The sequence below is a fragment of the Marmota marmota genome, unplaced genomic scaffold (assembly GCF_001458135.2).
Source record: "Marmota marmota marmota unplaced genomic scaffold, marMar, whole genome shotgun sequence".
Classification (NCBI taxonomy): domain Eukaryota; kingdom Metazoa; phylum Chordata; class Mammalia; order Rodentia; family Sciuridae; genus Marmota; species Marmota marmota.
This window is the reverse complement of record NW_026000338.1, coordinates 339180-351782: the sequence shown is the minus strand read 5'-3', so window position 1 is coordinate 351782 and position 12603 is coordinate 339180. Positions and strand designations below refer to the sequence as shown.

Genomic DNA, 12603 nt, shown 5'->3' with positions numbered 1-12603 from the left:
CCTGATAACAAAACATTCACAGCAACAATGAAGGACCATTCTCGAAATGGCTTTGAGGCAATATTATAAGGCTCTGGTATCAATCCTTAGCCCTGTTTTGGGCCTTCTTGTTTCTCAGGCAGCATAGGCTGTAGCTGATACTTGGGAAACTAAAAAGATTAGAAAGCAAGGGATGTGGAGTATGGATCAAAAGGTGGAAGGAAGAGAGGACAAAGGAAACACAAGGGGCCAATAAAAAAAGCCAGAAGCAATGTGCTTTCTTCTGGAAAGGACAACAATGGACTTTTCATTGTTTTTCCCCAAGGGTATTTACACAGCCCAACCATATGTCATGGGATGGTGGACAAAACCTGATACAGAATTGATGTTTACTTATATTGATGATGTGATGTTAATTTCTGAGTCTTTTTCCCACCTAGAGGAGGCAGTTCAAACAGTGTTGGCACATCTCCAATAGAGAGGATGGGCAGTCAACTCCTCCAAATTGCAAGAACATGGGCTGCCTGCCAAGTACTTGGGGGTTATCTGGTTAGGCACTGCTGTTTTCCCTACTCCCAAAAGGTCACAGAACTTTTGGGAGTGTTGAAATGTAGGCATCCCCTCATTCTGTAAATATCACAAATGTTAAATCCATTGTATGATTTAATAAAAAGAAAGGCCAAATGTGACTTGGAACTGGAACACCTCAAGGCCTTTTTTCAAGCAAAAATTATTATAGAGTGATTATAAGACTTGAACATTTTAGTCCAAAAAAAGAGCCCCATAAAGTGGATGTTTTTAGCTGCCCTGATGGGTTTGAGTGTTTCCTGTGGCAGCAGAAGTACAATAAATGAATTTTCCCTTAGGATTTTGGTCACAGACATGAAAGGATACAAAAAGTGAAAAGCCATTTAAAAACAACTGCCATGTGACTGTGTGTTATATGGCAGCACAGTCATGCTTCTTGGTCATGCATTCAAAAAGCAGACAACCTAAGTGAAGTTAGGTGGTTGGAAGATGTTCCAGCTAAAATGTGTGGTTGTTTGGCTATATAAAAAGACAATTCTGGGCTGCGGTTGTGGCTCAGTGGTGGAGTGTTTGCCTAGTATGTGTGAGGAACTGGGTTCGATCATCAGCACCATATAAAAATAAATAAATAAAGTAAAGGTATTGTGTCCAACTATATCTAAAAAAATTTGAAAAAAAAAGACAGTCCTGCTGGGTGCAGTAGCACACGTGGCTTGGGAAGCTGAGGCAGGAGGATTAGGATCGTAAGTTCAAAGCCAGCCTCAGCAACAGCAGGGCACTAAGCAACTCAGTGAGACTCTGTAGCTAAATAAAATACAAAATAGGGCTGGGGATGTGGCTCAGTGGTCGAGTGCCCCAGAATTGAATCCCTGGTGCCCCACCCTCCACCCCCCAAAAAAGTAGTCCACAAGAGAAAGTCTCTCTGGCCCACAACGAAGAAGTGGAGAGCTCCCACCAAGATACTCAGACATTGTATGTGTATGTTATTTTCTCTGCCTGCTCCATGAAGCAGCCATGGCCAGTGCTTCATGTAATGGGATGGATAACTTGAGAAAAGGGAGCCTGTACAACAGTGGCAGGTTGACTTCATCAAACCCTTTCCCTTATCAGAAGGTTACAAGTTTGCCCAATCATGTGCACACAAGTACATTGGACTGCTATAGGTACATGCTTGCAGAAGGCTGAAGGGTAACCATACATGGACTTCAGTTGCCTGGCACCATGTGTGGCTCCCCTGCAGACATAGTAAAAAAAGAACACACCTAACGGCCACAGGGTGCAAAAATGGGCTAAAAATTTGGACATACATTGACATTTCCACTTGCCTTACAATCCAGCTGCAGCAGGGTTACACAAATAAATGTCCCACCTAAACAACAACCAAACATGGAGGTTGGATCCTTGGCAGTGTAGACCAAATGATTATGGATGGCCATCAGGACCTTCAATAATCATGACTAAAATACATGCCCCAACACCTGCCTGATGTTGACAAAAAACCCCGACATTATTTAGATTCAAATGATGATGCTTAAAAAGCACATCTGCACTTCATAAATGGAAACACAGGGATAATTTGCTGTTGCTGCTGCCACAGGGGATCCATATAGTCTATTGGGTATGGGAATAGCAAATGGTTTTCGATGATGTGGGTTCCTAGGCTCATGGGCCAAAAGACTCAAATAGGACATACATATTAAAAAAAAGATTATTAACCCAAGGTTTTTAATCTTTAAGAAAAAAGCATGTCATTTCATTATGATCTGCAAGAACTCTACTGTTGTTACACTTTTCTTTGTCAAAACCTCAGGTACCATCGGGATATAAATTATGGTGTTATAAACCTGAGGATGGGATACTACAGTATTATTCTCATTTTGGGATGATCAGGTTACTTATGTATTGTTAAATAATAGAGATTGGCCTATATTAATACCTGTTACATTTCATCCTTAGAGCTAATCTTTTTACAAAATGGACAAATACCATTATAGAGGTATAAAATAAAATAAAATAAATTGCAGCGTATACAGTGAACTTCCTCTATCATTCTCCACTGTTCTCCTGGAGCAACTACAGCTAGCCACCTTAGTATAATGAAAGCAAATGTTAAACTGGAGCAAAACTCATAGCTCATAGACAGTTGCTCTATGGACTTAAATATAAGTGTATTTGCTTTTAAGGATACCAAGTATTGTGTCTCACATTTGGTGTGAAAGCAATTGACTATGGCTAAGCCTTTGCTAAGGTATATTGTGTTTGATGGCTTGGGGTCACTCACTGCAATATAGGTAAACCTAAAAAGTTCCCCTTTGTATAAAAAACAAAGGTAGGAACACCTCCCAACCCTCTGTAAGTATAGTTTGGACCCCTGGCAATCAGTGTAATTTAACCACTGTGTGACTGCTTAAAATGACAAAGTCAAACAACATATATAACAATATATCCCTCCCCTTGGAGGCAGTTATAGACATGTGGCACCTTTAGGTGGCTCTACCTTACTCATAATTGGATTTGCTAATATACTTGAAAATGATTTTATATACCAGATGACATACTTCCCACTTTGTCTACAATCCCTACTAATTGGGACCTTACAAAAGATGGCATAGAGTGACCCATGCTGCCAGGTGGCTTGACACACTTGCTATACTTCTTCCTGAAACAACAAAGTTGACATTGAGTGGCAAGGTAAGATTTTAACTAAGCACACTGCTGCTGCTTTAAATAATATTCATAGAGCCAGAACTTAATTTAAAAAAAACTACTCAAATGTAAATGGTAGTACTTCAGAGCAAAATGGTGCTAGATATGCTAACTATAGTACAGGGAGGTACCTATGCCCTTATTAAAGCAAATGTTGTGTATGTATCCCTGATGATCATCTTAATGTGTTTTTGGCTTACTTAAGTTGCAAAACCATATTATAACTATAGGTCAACTTTATATCAAGCCTCTTTCTACTTGATTACAATCTCTTTATGATATCTGGTGATATGTTGTATTATCTACTTGCTCTAATAGCAAGGTTTATTATATTCTTTTCAAAAAATTTATTTATTTATTCTAATGTATTATACATGACAACAGAATGCATTTTGATCCAGAGTATACAGATGGAGCACAATTTTTCATATCTCTGGTTGTACACAAAGTAGAGTCACACCATTCGTGTCTTCATACATGTACCTAGGGTAATAATGTCCATCTTATTCCACCATCTTTCCTACCCTAGTGCCCCCTCCCTTTCCCTCCCTCCCCTTTACCCTATCCAAAGTTCCTCCATTCCTCCCATGCCCTCACCTCCCATTATGGGTCAGCATCCACTTACCAGAGAAAACATTCAACCTTTGGTTTTTGGGGATTGGCTTACTTCACTTAGCATGATATTCTCCAGCTCCATCCATTTACCTACATATGCCATGATTTTATTATCTTTTAATACTGAGTAACAATCCATTGTGGCAAGGTTTAATATATTCTGCTGCTCTTTGTATTGCTGTTGTGGACAGTGTGAAAGATGGACACAATAAGGTTGTGAGGATATCTAGACACATGGGGATGCAGTATATTATCCTTAAAGTAAAAGGGGATAGCAAGATATCATGTCCCTCAATACCCGCTTTCTGTTCCCATAAACCTCATCAAGTTAAGGGGGTAGTAAGAGCAAGACTGGGCTGAAAAGTCCAGACACAAATAAATTTTTTTTATGGTGCTGGGAATTGAACCCAGGGCCTTGTGCATGCAAGGCAAACACTCTACCAACTGAGCTATATCCCCAGCCCCAGAAAAAAAATAATCTTAAAAGCCAACAGCTTTTTCTTTTTCGCACTAAAAACTATAAAAAGTTAGTGTTATGTGTCAAAAGCTACTTTCTTACATGTACACCAGAGCAGTTGCTCCTTGTGATCCAAGCAAACTAAACAAGCTAATGCTGATGGTGTCATTGCGTCTATAGCCTAACTTGAAAACCCCTCTCCAAGTGAGGACAGATGTGGAACTGAGGGCACTGTGAAAAAGATTCATGTTACTTGTCCAGCCAGCTGTCATTGGACAAAACACATTACCTCCTTGCCCTGGCATCAAGTCTAGAAATCACTTAACAACATCGTAGTTTCAAGGGTATGGGGAAGAGAAATATCTCCTCTCTTCTTTCCTTTCAGTACAACACATATGCTTTGGCTTCAGTAATGGGAACCAGAATCCTACTGCCCATTTCCAAGATTCTCAAAGGGGTACATTTCCTTAAATGTGTTTGGATGTTGTCTAGCCAAAAATATGACAATTATCTATTATAGTGTAGGTGGCACTAGAGATTATTTAACTAATTATTGAAAATTTAGGTTGTTTCTGATTTTGCTTTGTTTTAAGCCCCATAGTAATTGTCACATTTTACAAGCCTAGTAGGGGGAAAATAATGTATCTTAGTTAATTTACATTTTAAAAATTATTTTTATGTGTTTATTGACATTTGGATCTTATTTTGTCAATTTTCTGATATGTACATATATGCATATACACACACATATATTTATTTTACTTAAGATATAATTTATATACATACCATAAAATTCATCTTTTTAAAGAATCAAATTGGCTAGGTGCAGTGGCACACATCTGTAATCCCAGCGGCTCGGGAGGCTGAGGCAGAAGGATTGTGCAGTCAAAGCCAGCCTCAGCAATTTAGTGAGGCCCTAAGCAAATTAGCGAGGACCCTGTCACTAAATAAAATATAAAAAGGGCTGGGGTTGTGGCTCAGAGGTTAAGCACCTCTGAGTTCAATTCCTGGGTACCAAAAAATTAAAAAAAAAAAAAGAATTAAATTCATCAAATTTTGATATATTCACAGGCTTGTGTAATCATTACCATAATCTCATTCCAACATATTTTCCTTAATCCAGAAAAAAAACCATGCATGTATTTTTTTAATATTTAGTTTTTACTTATAGGTGGACTCAATGTCTTTATTTTACTTTCTGTGGTGCTAAGGATTGAACCCAGTGCCCCACACATGCTAGGCAAGCACTCTACCTCTGAGCCACAACCCCAGCCCTGCATGTATATTTTTGAAGTGTGTTTACATGGTAGTTTTTTCTATGAAAAATTTAAATTTCACGTAATTAAATTTTAAGATCTTTTATGATTTCTAGTTTGTTTATGCTTAGGAAGGCCTTCCGACACTGTTTGGTTAATAAGTATTCACTTTTGTATCTTTGTAGTGTATTCTATCTTATTTTTTTTTAAGTTTTGGGCATTAACTCAGTTGAAATTTTAGATCCTGATGTCACCTCAAATGATTAACATATTATCCCAGTACCACTTACTGATTTCCCAAATATATTTGAAATTTTGTCCTTGTTATGTACTAAATTCTTACATATACACATATGCCTGTTTTTAGAACTTCCTGTTCTATTGTAAGAATATTTCTGTCTATTCTGACATCAGTACAAGACTTTTTTTTTTTTTTAAGTAGACTACTTTTTGATGGTTCTGGAGATCAAACCCAGAGCCTCTCACATGCTAGGCAAATGCTTTAACATTGAGTTACAGCCTAGACTTAATTTTAGAAGAATTTTAAGTTCACAACAAAATTAACCAGAAGGTACAGAAATTTCCCATAGTCTCTCTTCCCCACACATGTTAGTATACTTTATATTAGAGTCCACTTTTGATTTTATGCATTCTATGGGTTTGGGCAAGTTTATAACAATATGTATACATCATTGCAGTATGTACAGAGTAGTTTTACTGCCCCACGTATCTTCTGTGCTCTGCCTATTCTTCCTCTCCTCCAATCTCTGACAACCATTCATCTTTTTTACTGTTCTACATAGTTTTGTCGTTTTCAGAATATCATAGAGATGAAATTATACAGTATGTAGCCTTTGTAGGTTGGCTTCTTTCACTTAGTAATTGTGGGAGGCCAACCTTATGGGTGACTGAGTTACACTCCCCAGCTGGGTGCTGAGGCGCTCAGTCACAGAAATGGGTGTGTCTTGCTACAGCCCTATGGGTGAAGCTATGCTCACCTGTTCCTTTGTAATATAACCCCTTGCCCTGTTTAGGATAGAATCTTCCATGGAAGTGCCTTGTGTGTGTCCCCTCCTCTTACTGTGCCCTTGGGTGTGGCCTACCCAGGTGTCAGTCAACCTGCTGACGGTGGACATCATGAAGATAGACTCAGCCCCCTGAAACCTGACCCCTTGCCTCATTTGAATAGCTTCTCCTCAATAAAAGGGGTCAGCGCGTGTGTGTGCTCTCTCTCTCTCTCTCTCTTTCTGTGGACCCTTAAGGTCAGAGGAGCCGTCACAGCAACCCCAAAGAAAAAGGTATTTGTTTCTCTTGTGTGGTTATTTCTTGCAGCCCAGTTAGCCCAGTTTAACTAGAGTGACCCCTGAGCCTTTTAGTCGTGAGAACAGAAACCCGGCAAGTAATTGCATTTCCGATGTTTTTTTCTTTTTTTTCCCTTGGTACTAAATTCAAGGACACTTTATCACTAAATCCTTGCCTTATTTATTTATTGAGATAGGGTCTCACTAAATTCCCAAGGCCTCAAATTTGAGATCCTCCTGCCTCAGCCTCCCAAATGGCTGTTATTACAGGTATGCACCATCATTCCTTGCTTCATTTACATTTATTTCATGTCTGTTCATGGTTTGATAGCCCATTCATTTTAGTGCTGAATAATATTCTGCTGTCTGGCTGTACCATAGTTTATCAGTTCACCTACTGAAGGGCATCTTGATTATTTCTAGTTTTTAGCAATTGGAAATACAACTGCTGTAAACATCTGTGTGCTGGTTTTGGTGTGGACATAAGTTTTCAACTCCACTGGGTAAATACTATAAGATTGCTGGATTGTATATTAAGAGTATGTTTAGTTTTATAAGAAACTACCCAGCTGTCTTCCACAGTGGCTGTACCATTTTGCATTCCCAGCAGCAACAAATGAGTTCTGTTGCTCCATGTCCTCTCCAGTATTTGATGTTGTCATTCCTCTGAATTTGTTCCATTCTAATAGGTGTAATGGTATCTCATTCTTGTTTTAATTTGCATTTCCTATGATTTGGGGCATCTTTTCATATGCCAATTTACCATCCAAGTATTTTGTTCATTGAGGTGTCTGGTAAGGTCATTGGTCCATTTATGAATCAAGTTGTTTGTTTTCTAAGTATAAAACTTTTTTTTTTTTGGTACCAGGCATTGAACCCAGGGGCACTTAACTACTGAGCCACATCCCCAGTCCCCCTTTTTTTTTTCTATTTTGAGACAGGGTCTCACAAAGTTGCTTAGGGCCTTGTTAAGTTGCTGAGGCTGGCTTTGAACTCATGACCTTGCCTCAGCCTCCTGAGCTGCTGGGATTACAGGCATGTGCCACTGCACCTGGCAGTACAAGACTTTTTTAAAAAAATATTTTCAGTTGTAAATGGACATAATACCTTTATTTTATTTATTTATTTTTATGTGGTGCTGAGGCTCAAGCCCAGTGCCTCACATGTACTAGGTAAGTGCTCCATCACTGAGCCACTGGGTTGTACCCCAGTCTCTATAAGACTTTTTAATAATTAAAACTTTTAAAAAATATTTTTTAGTTGTAGTTGACACAATACCTTTTATTTTATTTATTTATATGTGGTGCTGAGGATCAAACCTAGCCCTCTACCACTGAGCCACAACCCCAGTCCCAATAATTAAAACTTTTAAAGACATTTTAATGTTGAGTAATTAGCATCATTATTATTGTAGTGATGGCTTTTATAAATCAATGAAATATATGAAATGTTTGGTCAAAGTTGTCATTTCCAGCCTAGTTCTTAACCAGTTATAGAAAATATAAAACAATTAAAGCAAGTTTTATTTTTCAGCTTACTCTATGTAAATGTTTAAATATTTATGGTTGTTTTTAGTTTTCATTGATATTTAATGCTTTTGCATCAGTGGTTTTGGTTACTCTTTTGTCTTTGAACTAAATTATAGATGGATTTTTCCTTATAAAGAAAGTTATAGTTGGGACTGGTGATATTGCTCAGTGGTGGATCATTTGCCTAGTGTGCCTGAGGCCCTGGGCTTCATCCCCAGCACCACAAATGTGTCAAATTCACCAAGTTTTGATATATTCACAAGCTTGTGTAATCATGTCTATGATCTAATTCCAACACATTTCCTTATTCCAGAAAACAAAAAGGGCTGGGTGTGTACCTCAATTGTAAAACACTTGGCAAGCATACATGAGGTCTTGGGTTCAATCCCCAGTGTAACAGAGGTGGCCGGGAGGAAGTAAGTTACCAAAACTGAAATAATTCAGTGAGACTGATGATAAATCAAACACATAAAACATTCCAAGTCACCCACTTATATTTATACCAGGGCTATAAAAACATGCCTGCTTTGTTTAATATATGGATTATTTCCATCAATGCAAGAAACACAGAACTAGTTGCCTTAATGGTATCTACATAATAATTTCAAATCTATTTAAGTTTTCCTACCCATTTGCTTTTATCTAAAATCACTACCACCTCTAAAATTAAAACAAATAGGAAAGCATTAGCTTCTATATATTTTTTTTGTATAATATACCCTTAAAAAACATGAGTAAGCTTTTAAAACGAAATTAATCCTACTACTTAATCTGTTTTCAAAACACTGTCTACTTTCTTTCATTAGACAACTGTTATTAAATAAATAACTAAGATTCCACATGAAACAGCTGGAGCAGGCAGGTGTATGTTTTAAAACATAATTGTTCTTTTCATTGGGCCATTCCTAAAAGATTAGGAGTCAATAACAAGACATAGTAATAAGGTCAAAAAGAACAGGAACATTAAAATTTTAAAAGGCAATGGGCTTCATCAGCCACTTCTGTGACTCCTAGGCTAGTCAACAGCATTTCTACAAAAAAATTGTGCTATGATAATACAGATACTTCAGATTCCTATAGCATTGCATAGTTGACAAAATTTTCATATACATTAATCTTACAACAATCCTGCTATATAAATAGTATGGTGACTTCCTTTTAAAATAAGGGAAGTTAAAGCTCAGACATGCCCATGCTCATGCAGCCAATTCAAGCATGAGTACAGAGCTAACACTAGCCTCAAAAGGATTAACTTAAAGGGAAATGTTTGCAAAAGCCACAAAGTAAAACCAGGCAAAAGTGGGAGTAATGTGGAGAGACTGCTTGAAAAATATTGATACCTTATGAAGAACACAGATAGGAACAGTTCTCCCAGAAAGTAAGAAATATTCCTTAAGTATCTTTGTACCTTTCCATGAGTGCCTGAGCAGTTACTGCCATGTCAATAATAGACCACGGGTGGGGGGCATGTTTTTGATGTGCATAAAGTTTTTTCTTGCTTCAGACAAGGTAGCTATCATTATCTCAGGAAGGTAGAGGTAAATAGGATTTAACTATTTGACATTATAAATAAGTCAGCTGCTTTTCAACCATGTTACGGGTTACATATAGACTTTGTACAGTAGTCTTAGATTCTGAGAAGATAGTTTGGTGCTTGGAATGCTTTTTTTCCTCATCAAAACAACCGCCCAATTCAAATTTGTTAGATACAGTCTTCAGGTAAAGCAAGGGCTGCCTATAATGCTGCAGTTAGTGCTCCCAAGTTACCGGGTTGTTTACAAGCATGCACCACTGCACCCAGATGGTGACTTTTCTCTTAATTCCTGCATATTCTGTATTTTTCTTCTTTATTTCCACTTAGAATGACTTATTTTTCTCTTTTAAAAGATTAGTTTAAGGGCTGGGGTTGTGGCTCAGTGGTAGAGCGCTTGCCTAGCATGCACAAGGCACTGGGTTCAATCCTCAGCACCACATAAATGTAAAATAAAGACATTGTGTCCACCTAAAACTAAAAAAAAAATAAATATTAAAAAAATTTAGTTTAATGAAAAATTTAGAACTATAAAAACATAGGGAGTCCTATAACATATCCATGTGTCCACCATCCAAAGTTAAACACTAGTGTAGTTCAATTTTCCTTTTATGCTCCTCAATAGTTGTATTCTCTTCTCCCTCTCCCAGCTCCTGAATTTGGAATTTATTATTCCTATTAACATTTTTATATTTTCACTAATGCTACTACATATGTGTGCATACAAAAATCAACATAAGGCATTTTTAATGTTTTTCAACTTCTGAAACTTCTTTTCCTCAACTATGTTTGTGGGATTTATCCTTGTTGCTACTCGTGCCTCTTGTTCAGGGTGGGTTTCTCAGTCTTAGTGCTATTGACATTTGGGAGTCAGATAGTTCTTTGTTGTGTGGTGCTATCTGGTCCATCTTAGGATTTTTAGCAATGTCCTTGCCATCTACCCACTAAATGTCAGTAGTACACCGTTTTTCATGTTTCCTTAAGCACATACGTGAGATTGTTTTGGGTAAAATGCTGAGGAGTAAAATGTCAAGTTCTATAGTCATTTCTTCACCTTCACCAGATATTTCCAGTTTCTATAACTGTACTCATTCACACTAATAATAAGAATGATCTGGCCATCGAACTTAATGTTTTTATCTAGCTGATGGGGGTAAGTGATATTTATTTGTGATTTTCATTTTTATTTCCTTGATTATCACAAGGACCCAGAATTATTCAGATAAAATTGTATCCACAAAAGAATTAAATTTTATTGTGTTGTAAATCATTAAGAATCCAGAATCCTTCCCCAAATTGTGAGGACTAATTATTTTAGGGGAATTTAAAAATGATGTTTATGCTGGTGTGATCAGCTTTAAGAAATGATTTTGAGCAGTTAGACTGTTTGTGCCATGTTTTATACTCAACTTCTACAGTTTGTTTCCAAACCAGAGATAATGATTTAGTCATAATATTGTTCTTCCTCCTAGAGATGGTATTAATGATGGTGATTACCATCTGTGTTTAGGGATTGGCTAAAAATACTTTAATAAGGGGCTGGGGATGTGGCTCAAGAGGTAGCGCACTCGCCTGGTATGCGTGCGGCCCGGGTTCGATCCTCAGCACCACATACAAACAAAGATGTTGTGTCCGCCGATAACTGAAAAATAAATATTAAAAAAAAAAAATTCTCTCTCTCTGTCTCCCTCTCTCTTTAAAAAAAAATACTTTAATAACTAGAAGTTATTTCCCTCAGTGATGTTGGATGCTCTTCTTCTCAGAGTCACTCATTACTAATAGTTATATATCAAATTTCTCTCTTTGATATTGTGATTTCCCCAAAGCCTGCATTTTTCCATACCATATGACATTGTTTATGTTCTTTTCTCTGCTTTCTGAGTCATTTTACTTTTAGTCATTTTGCGGTGTGTGGGGGGGTTATAGTAAATGTTTCTGGTTTTGTACCTATCTTAAGATATTTGAAATATAAAAAGAGGGACATATTACAAAATCAATTAGAAGTGTATATACACATAACAGAATAGTAAGATGGAATTCATCTGAGGTTTTGTGTGTAAGGTCTAATTTAAATAGTTAAAAAAACAACTCAGGTAAATTATGGAAGCAAAAGGAAATATATATGTATTATAGTTAATAAATTGGCATGCTTAAATTAGGATGTAGTGGGAAAAATGACTGTGTCAATGTGACTTTCTTTTTGTGTTCAGGTATTCTATCTGCCCCAATATACCCAGTTACTTTAAAAGTGCCTTTCTGCTTAACTAGTCTCTCACAGTTTCTCAGTAAACCTAAAGATAATCCTGTAATGTGGTATGGATCATACTTCATAATAAAACTTTGCCGTTAGCCCTCCATATATTAGTGTTCATGTCCATAGATTTAACCAACAGTGGATCAAAAACGTAGTTAGGTCAATTGATGGTTGTATTTATACTAAACATGTATAACCTTTTATTTTCTTGTCAGTATAACAACTATTTATACAACATTTACTTTATATTAGGCATTATGAATAATCTAGAGACGATTTAAAGTATATGGGACATGTACACAGATTAAAGCAAATACTATGTCATTTTATATAAGGGACTTGAAAATCCATGGATTTCAGTATTTGTGGGGTGTCCTGGAACCAATTCTCCACAATACTCAGCCACAACTGTATTTCAGTCTGTGTGTGTGTGTGTGGGGGGGGGGG

At 37.1% G+C, this 12603-nt stretch overlaps 1 protein-coding gene and 1 non-coding gene across 2 annotated transcripts in view; one reads left to right on the top strand and one right to left on the bottom strand.

Moving 5' to 3' along the window:
* Positions 1 to 12603, top strand: part of Atp7a (ATPase copper transporting alpha) — a 129705-nt gene that overhangs the window by 53116 nt on the left and 63986 nt on the right. The gene's annotated exons all lie outside the window — the stretch shown is intronic.
* Trnaa-ugc lies at positions 4215 to 4288 on the bottom strand. The gene has a single exon. It is a non-coding gene; the product is annotated as a tRNA-Ala (tRNA).